Raw genomic sequence first — 10,233 nt, forward strand, 5'->3', positions numbered from 1 at the left:
AAAATAAAGTCTGTCACTGTCTCATTGTATCCCCATCTATTTGCCATGATGTGATGGGACCGGATGCCATGATCTTCATTTTTTGAATGTTGAGTTTTATGCCAGCTTTTTCACTCTCCTCTTTCACCTTCAACAAGAGGCTCTTTAGTTATTCTTCACTTTCTGCCATAAGGATGGTATCATCTGCATATCTGAGGTTATTGATATTTCTCCTGCCAATCTTGATTCTGGTTTGTGCTTCATCCAGCCCGGTATTTCACATTATGTATTAAGTTAAATAAGCAGGGTGACAATATACAGCCTTGACGTACTCCTTTCCCAATTTTGAACCAATCCGTTGTTCCATGTCCAGTTATAACTGTTGCTTCTTGACCTGGAAGCAACAGGTGTGTAAATCACCAAAAGTCACCCAGCTGTGAACAAGCTAAGACCACATATTCAGAGCTTGCTGTGCAAGGGAGTTGGCCACCATCATTTGCATGTGGTAGAGACTGAAAGGCAGGCAAAAGGAATGAAAACTTTGTAGTTGAAAAAAGGAACACTATAGTCTTGCCTGATTGGAGGCCATTGGCACAAGGAAGATAGAAATAAGGCTGCCTAGGAGCAGGACATCCTGTGTGATTAGTTATTTACTTTGTTTGGCTTTCTCTGATTGATCCTAAGATCCAATTACATGCTACTTACAAGAGACACATTTTAAATATAAAGATCCAAATAGATTAAAAGTGTATGTTTAGTCAGTGGTGTCCAACTGTGGAAAAATATGTGCAGTGCCAATAATAGCATATAAAGGGTTGCTGCTGCTCTTTAGTTGCTTAGCCGTGTCCAGCTATTTGTGACCCCATGAACTGTTGCCCCCAGGCTCTTCTTCCCATGGGATTTCCCAAGCAAGAATACTGAAGTGGGTTTCCAACTCCTTCTCCAGGGGCTCTTCCTGATCCAGGGATTGAACTCATTTTTCCTACTTGGCAGGTGAATTCTTTACCACTGAGCCACCAGGGAAGCCCCCATAAAAAGGTAGAGTAGCCATATTATTAATAGATTAAAAACAGTTAAATATAAACAATATTATGAAAGATAAAGAGGGATGCTTCATAATGATTAAAGGATTTTGATTCATTATCAAGAAGAAATAATAATCACGAATATGCTAACAACAGAACTTCATAATAAACTAAGTATAAAGTATGGCAGAGTCCCTGCATATACAGTTTTTCTGTGGCCTTGGTGTGAGCTGAGGATATTTCCCTATACTTTGACTTTGGCCATCTGACTTGCTTTGGCCAATGGCATGAAGGTGGAAGAGGCAGTGTGCCAATTCCAACCTCAGACCTTAAGAGGCATAGCAACTTTCTGTTTGTTTTCTTGTGCTTCTGCCTAACCCAGGAGAGGAAAATGCCCCAGCTGGCCTACTGGTCCTAATATGATGACAGACACACAATGAAGAATTACCTGACCAATCAGCAGACTTGCAGCTTGGACCCTCTCAGCCTAACCCAGAATTAGAGAGTATGATGAACAATTCTGTGGCTTCCCCAATGGCTCCGTGGTAAAGAACCCTCCTGCCAGTGCAGGAGATGTGGGTTTGATCCCTGGGTTGGGAAGATCCCCTAGAAAAGAAATGACAATCCACTCCGATACTCTTGCCTGGGAAATCCAGCGGACAGAGGAGCCTGCGGGCTATAGTCCATGAGGTCACAGAGTCGGACATGACTGAACATGCATGTACTACTACTACATGAACAACTTTATGTCAACAAACATAGAAACTAGATTTAGGAACACTGCACTCCAAAACATAATAAATTCCCATTGTCCAGGACATTGAAGCTGGCTACTGCAAAGAGGAATGTTTATGGAGAACTCTGAGAGGTACCACCAAGGTTTCTCCTGACAGTGTTTTTATGTATGAATCCCAGTTTCAGGAGACCCTCTAAACTGGCCACACGGCTAGCTCAGAAAAAGTGAGACGAAGTATGTAATACAGACGTTTCCAAATGAGTCAGCTGCTTCTTTTCCATCTGAAAATTAAATACAGCCTCAGGAGCCCTTCGCTGCAAGTGGGGTGGCCAGTGATGTGGGTGAGGCGTGGGGGGAGTGAGACAGGGAATGGAAGACAGCAGATGAGGGCTGTGTTACCAAGCAGACGTTACTACGGAGAGTGGAACTCAGTGCTGCGAGGGGGCCACGGGAGACCGTGTCGCAGCTCATCCCAGCTGCGGGGTGAGGAAGCTGGAGTGTTCACCCACAGGCTCCCTGTCCAGCACTGATTGAGAGCCCCTCCTGAGACATTAGCTTGATGGTGCTGTCGGCTTGTTCAGGGCCAAGCAAGCTCCCACAGCCAGGAAAAAACCCTCAGGCAGAGACTGCAGACACTCCCAACAGTCAGGATTGTTCTCTGTGTAGAGGTGACTGCTGAGAAATAATGGGGGGCAGGGGAAGCAGGTCAGGTACCGAGAGCATCCGCTCCAGCCTTGAATGAAGAATGGGATTCTAAAACACATAAAGAAGCAAACAATAGAAATTTGAAATTTGTTACGTTTTTTATTTCATTAGAAGTTCAGAATATCTAGATAAACCCCAAGTCTATTTCATTTTTGAACCAATGTAGTTCCTTGTTGGGAGGCCTTTTTTCAAGATCCCAGAGCAGAATGACTTGGTAAAGAAAAGCTGGTGATGCCTCCCGGTCATCCTTACATTCTTCACTGGAGGTAAAGTGAGGCAACCTATGTTCAGATCCCCAGTGCACCCCACACTAAGCCTGGCATAGTCACTCATCCCTCCAAACCTCAGTTTCTTTATCTATGAAATGAGTATGATGTCTGCATGCCTTCTGACTCTGAATAATGGTTACTCAAATCCGTTTTACCTGCCTTCATTAATCAAGGTCATTGTTAGACCTGCATGTCCTCCAAATAGCACATAGCCTAAACAGTGTTTTCCTGAGTTATTTTGCAGAAACTTGGAGTCAGCTATGTCTAATTTCAGTTGAGCTAGTTAAGACTGGATAGGACCACTGACCCTCCAACTGGGCATGTGGCAGTGCCCACTCCACACGTGACCTTTTGGCATCAGAGGACTGAAAACTCCACTATCCTATCATTCTGCTGCTGCTGCTGCTAAGTCACTTCAGTCATGTCCGACTCTGTGTGACCCCATAGACGGAAGCCCACCAGGCTCCCCCATCCCTGGGATTCTCCAGGCAAGAACTCTGGAGTGGGTTGCCATTTCCTTCTCCAATGTGTGAAAGTGAAAAGTGAAGTCGCTCAGTCGTGTCTGACCCTTAGCGATCCCACAGACTGCAACCCACCAGGCTCCTCCATCCATGGGATTTTCTAGGCGAGAGTACTGGAGTGGCTTGCCATTGCCTTCTCTGGCCTATCTAGTAGAGAAGACAAGTAAGTAGGGATTACAATACAGTGGGAATGGTGTTATAGCAAAGGCGATTGCCTAAGGCTAAGAGCAACCGAGAGAAATAGGCTGGGAAAGAAAGAGATTACACAAACTAGATCTCTTTGGTGGTCATGCAAACGTCCCTTGCAGACATACCTCCACTAGAGGGAGGGTAGCTAACCGAGGGCTACAGCTGCTGCTGCTCTGAAACCCATCCCAGCGCAGAGACCAAGGCCATGCTCCACGGGCCTTTGACTCCCCATGACCACTGAGTCTTTCTTAAACAAGGTGGCGGTTCAGTTGCTTCCATTCAGCCTTCTCTCCCTGTCTTTTGGCTTTGTGGTCAGACATCTCTCCTAATTTTTTCCAACTTCTCCCAATTTCTTTTCATTTGGACATTTCTCCTTACAAAAAAAAAAATTATTGAATATTTAACTCTATATTCGCATCAGCTTCTTGGAGGACCCAAACTCATTGTCTTGAAGGATAAATTGGAGTAGAAAGGAAGTCAGAGGCAAGGACATGAACACAGGCAAGGAGGCAAGAAGGTTACAAGGACAGGAAATGGAGACACATACAGAACCTGGTGGGGCAGGAAGGAAGGAGGTGGAAGGGGAAGTTCCTTCCCGAGTGTGTTCCCAAGAGGGGACTGACTGGGAGGTCAGAGACAAAACCACTGCTCAGAGGTCAGTGAGCAATTATTAGGGCCTCCCCTGGAGAGGGTGAAGTGATGGAGAAGAGAGAAGAGATAGATGCAAGGGATACGCACAAGGTAGAATTGTTATTAATAGAACTTGGACACTGAATATGGAGGGTGGCTGAAAGTAAGGAGTTGAGGAGAATACCCAGATTTCTAGTGGGAGCAACATAGTCTATAGAAGCCACCAATTCACTGAAAACAAACTCGTCAAGAAGCACACCCACACATGCCTTCATGAAGCTCTATGCCATTCACAGCTTGGAATTCACGTGAAATTTAAAAACACAAATAAGCTGTCCTTCCCCAAAAGAAACCCCCTAAATCCTCAAAAGCCATTGGAAGTGTCTCATTCAACACACATTGCTAGAAATGTGGTTTCATCAAATCTATCTGGCCAACTAGTCATGTCATGAAGAGCATTGGGAACGTTGGAGGTCCCTGGAGTCTGGGTAGAGCTATGCCCCAACCATAAGAGGACATGAAGGTTTGAGAGTCCTTGGTATACAGCTAGAAACTGAAGTCAGGAGGCTTTCAGTGGGTGAGCATGCTCTGAAAAGGAAGAGCAGGAGCCAGTTTATGAGTTTTTTATTGCTGCTATAACAAAGTACCACAGTCATGGTGGCTTAAAGCAACATGAATGTATTGTAACCTCTGGTCTTTGAGGTTAGAAGTCCAAAACGGGCCTGACAAGGTTAAAATCAAAGTGTGGGCAGAGATGCGTTGTTTCTAGAAATTTTAGGGCAGCAGTCCCCAACCTTTTTGGCACCAGAGACCAGTTTCATGGAAGACAGTTGTTCCATGGAATGGGTTGGTGGGGTAGGGGTATGGTTTCAGGATAATACAAGGACACTGCATTTATTGTGCACTTATTTGTATTATTATTACATCAGCTCCACCTCTCATCATCAGGCATTGGATCCCAGAGGTTGGAGACCCTGCTCTAGGTGAAAATCTGTCTGCCCTTTGCCTTTTCTTGCTTCCGCAACTGCCTGGTCCCTTCGCTCATGGCTGCTCCCCCGCACTGGCCTGACTTCCCTCTTTTTTTCACTCGTCATAGTTTGTTCTCTGACTCTGACCTTCTTGCCTCCCTCTTTCACTCATAAGGACCCTTGTGATTTCATTGGTCCCGCTCAAATAATCCAGGAAAATCCCCCCATCTCCAGAACAGTAACATAATCACATCTGCAAAGACCCTTTTGTCATTAAGGTAATATATTCCAGGCTCTGAGGATTAGACTGTGGATATTTTTGGAGAGCGTTGTTCTGCCTCTCACAGCCAGGGACTAAATCCTAGAAAACATGACTATTTATGGAACAGACAAGACCTTGGAACAAGTTGGATAAAGAACTAAAAGCAGGGAAAACTTCCATGCAGCCAGTTACCAGTGATCCTTTCAATTCCAATTTATGTCCTAGTTAAAGTTGCTGTGTTGAGAAGTAAGATTTAGTGTTTTGTGTTTGTTTGTTTTTCCTCTCTCTCTCTATTCCTGCCTGTGACCTCCTTCAACTACTGAAAAATACAAAGCTCTTTGGGGTAGAATATAAGCCCTTCAGACAGCACTCAGGTATGCACAGTAAGCATTACAGGCTCAGAGTATGATCATCATTATTATTATTGGTATTATTATTACTATTTACTTATTTATTTATTTGACTGTGCTGGGTCTTAGTTGCAGCATGCTAGATCTTTTCGTTGTGACACGTGGGATCTAATTCCCTGACCAGAGATCAAACCCAGGCCCTCTACATTAGGAGCACAAAGTCTTAATCACTGGACCACCAGGGAAGTCCCTCTTATTTTGAAGCTGCTGCTGCTGCTAAGTCGCTTCAGTCATGTCCGACTCTGTGCGACCCCATAGACGGCAGCCCACCAGGCTCCCCCGTCCCCGGGACTCTCCAGGCAAGAACACTGGAGTGGGTTGCCATTTTCTTCTCCAATGCGTGAAAGTGAAGTCGCTCAGTCGTGTCCGACTCTTCGCGACCCCATGGACTGCAGCCTACCAGGCTCCTCTGTCCATGGGATTTCCCAGGCAAAAGTCCTGGAGTGGGTTGCCATTGCCTTCTCCTATTTTGAAGCTACTCCATCCCAGGCAAAAGTCCTGGAGTGGGTTGCCATTGCCTTCTCCTATTTTGAAGCTACTCCACACCAAAGGGAAATAGGCCTCTTCTGAGAAGGGCTGGTTCCATTCATTGAAAGGACTGTGGCCTTATGGGGTTATTCCTGATTGTGGGGTAAGTCTGAGCTCTCTGTAGACCCCCAGAAGCCTGTGAAGCTCCTAGCTCAGTCCCTCTCTGCCTTTGAGAGGTCGCTTCTCCATCTCTGATGATCCAATGGCCCTACGGCAAAGGCAAGATGTCATACCCTCCTTCCGACTCAGGGTTGAAATAAGCAACCTCTCACTAACTGTTTGCTTGGAAGATGCAGTGTGAAAGGGTCACCTTGAATTTTCTCCTTTCCCAGCCTCAAGTAGGATATCTGGCCCTCGGGATTCCCTTGCCTTAAGAATTTTCTGTCACATATGACAGCATAATTCAACAATGTAATGATGCCAGAGATCACGGGTTGTGGTAGGTCAAATTCCCCAGAAGCAACCCCTGAGACAAGGATTCATCTGCAAGTGATGTACTAAGGAAGTGCTCCCAGGAGCGCTAGGGGAGGGAACAGGGAAAGCAAGAGAGGAGAGAAAAGGCTAATTAGGCTGCAATATTGAGCAAAGGTGCAGCCTCAGCCTGATCCCTTAGGAAGCCCCGGAGGGCAGAATACACCTAGGAGTCTACCCTGCTAAAAACAAGGGAGCTGGGCATCCCTGAAGCAGCACTGCTGGGGCACTGACTATGATCAACCTCTACTTCCAGCTCTCTGCACATCCCCTGAGCAGAAACAGTGCCCAGCTCAGAGGAGGTGTGGTTCTATCATGTGACACCAAGCTGCTAACTAGCCTCTCAGCCTAAAAGTCCAGGAACTCTACAAACCCAGGGAATCTGGAGGGCTTTCAGGGTATAACAAATTCTTCTCCTACTAGACCAAACTCGTGACAAATCTAATTGAATGCAGGGAGCTGCCTGAGAGTTTGTGATTTGCCCAGGATGAACGGCTCTGCTTGTCTTCATTTCAAAAAGCATCACTTCTTGCCTGTGACACATGGCCCTAGAGAATGCGTATTTTTTCCCCAGCAAATCAGCAAAATCTAATTTCCAAAATATTTCCTACAGTCCTCCAACACACAATCTCAGCCAAATGGAATTAAATTCTACCTTTTCTTGAAGGTGAGTCTTTTTTTCAGCATGAGCAATAGAGTCATGTTTCATTTCAAATCCCCAAACACTGAGGCTATTGATCTTGTTAAATGTGAAGATTAATGTTTCTGAAGTGTCTACATGAAGGGAAATATCCAGACAATCACAAGTAACATCCAATAAACAAACATAATAAATATTGAACAAGTTGAAGGAACTACCAGTGCAGGAGAAGAGTTAGATCAGAATGTGTGTATGTTTGTGTGGAGAGAGACAGACAGAGCAATTACTACTTACCACTCTCTCTCAACTTATATTTTTATCAGGACAAGATCGAGTCCAGTCCTAGCCCCAGAGTTTGTATCTCTCTTCCTAGTCTCTTCTATTAAAACTTAAAATTCAAACATATGATAAGAAATAAGGATGGAACACCTGAATTTTCAGTGAAAACCATGGCCCTAGGAGCCAGCAATGTGTTATCAAGAAGGAAGATCTTTATTCTAGAATATTTACAGAATAAGAAATAGGGAGGCAAAATCAGATTAGAGCTGATGATGTTCATACCCTCTGAAATGCAGGAAGGGAAGGAGGATGAGGTGTGGGATATGATGGAGCAGAACAAGGCCAGGAGCCTGGAAGACGGAGCACCTCGTGGAGCCAGAGTTGGCACCCAAGCCATGGATGCCCTGCCACCTGTGACTGGCAGCCGAACGTGACTATTAACTCGGATAGATCTTGATTCCGCTTTAGAGAAATTTGGAAATGTTGCACATGGTTAGGAAAGAAGTTCATGTGACTTAAAAGGTTAAAAATAGGCATACAAAAAATATTGATAGATTTGTTGTTCAGTTGCTGAGTCGTGTCTGGCTCTTGAAACCCCATAGACTATAACTGTACAGGCTCCTCTGTCCATGAAATTATCCAGGTAAGAATACTGGAGTGGGTAGCCATTCCCTTCTGCAGGGGTTCTTTCCAACCCAGGGATCAAACCCATGTCTCCTGCATTGGCAGGCAGATTCTTTTACCACTGAGCCACCAGGGAAACCCAAGATTAGAAACAGGCATATGAAAAACATCAATAGAGCAACAAATTTATTCAACCTGCCAAAGAGAAAAGTCATGGAAGATTACGCCAAGTTGCTCTGCTTTTCAAAGAGGTGAGACAGAACTCCAGTCCTACAAAAAATGAGACGTCCTCACATACCTGGATACAAAATACTTTCATTCTTACTGAAAGTAGCCCATACATTATTTTATATTACCTAACATGCGTTAACAAATAGCAGCCCTATGAGTTACATTATGTTATTACCTCATCTTTATAAGTGAAAATCAAGGCTAGACTATTTGAATTTAAATCTAAATTTAAAATAAAAACTCACTTCCTCAGTCACACTGGCCCAACAGACAACACGGGGCTAGTGGCCACCACACTGAACAGCACAGATCTAGAATATTTTCAATCTTACAGAAAGTTCCAATCACTGAAAGTGCCCTAATGGGTGAAGTAATCTACCCAAGATTCTATGACTATTAAGAACTTGAGGAGGATCCCAGGTTCCACCTTACAGAGTGTGCATCCCCTCCTGAGACAGTACATTAGGTTCCTGTTGCTGCTGTAACAAATTACTGCAAACTTAGTGGCTTCTACCACACAAATGTATTACCTTACAGTTCTGGAGGTCACACATCTGAAATGGGTCTCACTAGGCTGTATCTCTTCTTGAAGCTCCCAGGAAGAATGCATTTTATTGCATTTTCCTGCCTCTACAGGCTACTCTGTCCCTCAGCCAGCATCTCCTTTCTTGATCTTCAAAGACAGAAATGTCAGTCTAAGCCCACCCCTGGCTGCCTCCCACTGCCCTCTCTCTGGCTCTCCCTGTCTGTCTCCTCCACTCATAAGAACATGTAATTACATTGGGCCAACCCAGACAATCCAGGATAATATCTCCTTATTGTTGTGATTTAGTCGCTCAGTCGTGTCTGACTCTTTGCAACCCCATGAACTGCAGCACACCAGGCTTCCCTGTCCTTCACTACCTCCCAGCATTTGCTCAAACTCATGCCCATTACATTTAACCCATGTCCTTTTCAGGATCTTTTTTTAGGAGTAGGGATGCTAAAGCTGAAACTGCAATACTTTGACCACCTCATGCGAGTTGACTCACTAGAAAAGACTCTGATTCTGGGAAAGGTTGGGGGTGGGAGGAGAAGGGGACAACAGAGAATGAGATGGCTGGATGGCATCACCGACTCGATGGACATGAGTTTGAGTGAACTCCGGGAGTTGGTGATGGACAGGGAGGCCTGGTGTGCTGTGATTCACGGGGTCGCAGAGAGTCGGACATGACTGAGCGACTGAACTGAACTGAACTGAAAGCATCCAGCTAGGGTCTTTGAGAGGACAGAATCACAACGGTGCCAAGGACACTGTGACAGAGATAAATGGACCTAAACTCAGAAGAAAATCTGGGACCCTCCAAGGAGGACAGATGAAAAATAAAGCCACATTTTCCCAGTGTGATTTATCTAAAGTCATTTATGATAAGACATTTCAGGGCAAACAGGCCACATCAGAGGTGCAGATCTCTCAGGGAAATTCAACCACCAAAGAGGACGAGATTGTTTCTGTCCAGCAAAGCCTTTAAATGGCAACCAACTGCTTCATCTGTGGCTAAACATGAGAGGGGGAAATTGCTTTGTAGCTTTTTAGACTGAGATACTACTGAGTACACATAAAGTCATGGTTTTTTGACTCTTTATTGATTTAAAGGATTTTCAAGGGGTGATTTTGACCTACACAGTTTCTGCCTGATGTGCCAACTTTAAACCCTAACTCCCACATAAGATACAACTCTCCTCTTAAGTCTTTTAGCACCTGTGGGCTCAAGAATCATTCATAT

Source organism: Moschus berezovskii, chromosome 24 (assembly GCF_049115385.1).
Source record: "Moschus berezovskii isolate FMDL1 chromosome 24, NW_MosBer_1.0, whole genome shotgun sequence".
NCBI classification, from domain to species: Eukaryota; Metazoa; Chordata; class Mammalia; order Artiodactyla; family Moschidae; genus Moschus; species Moschus berezovskii.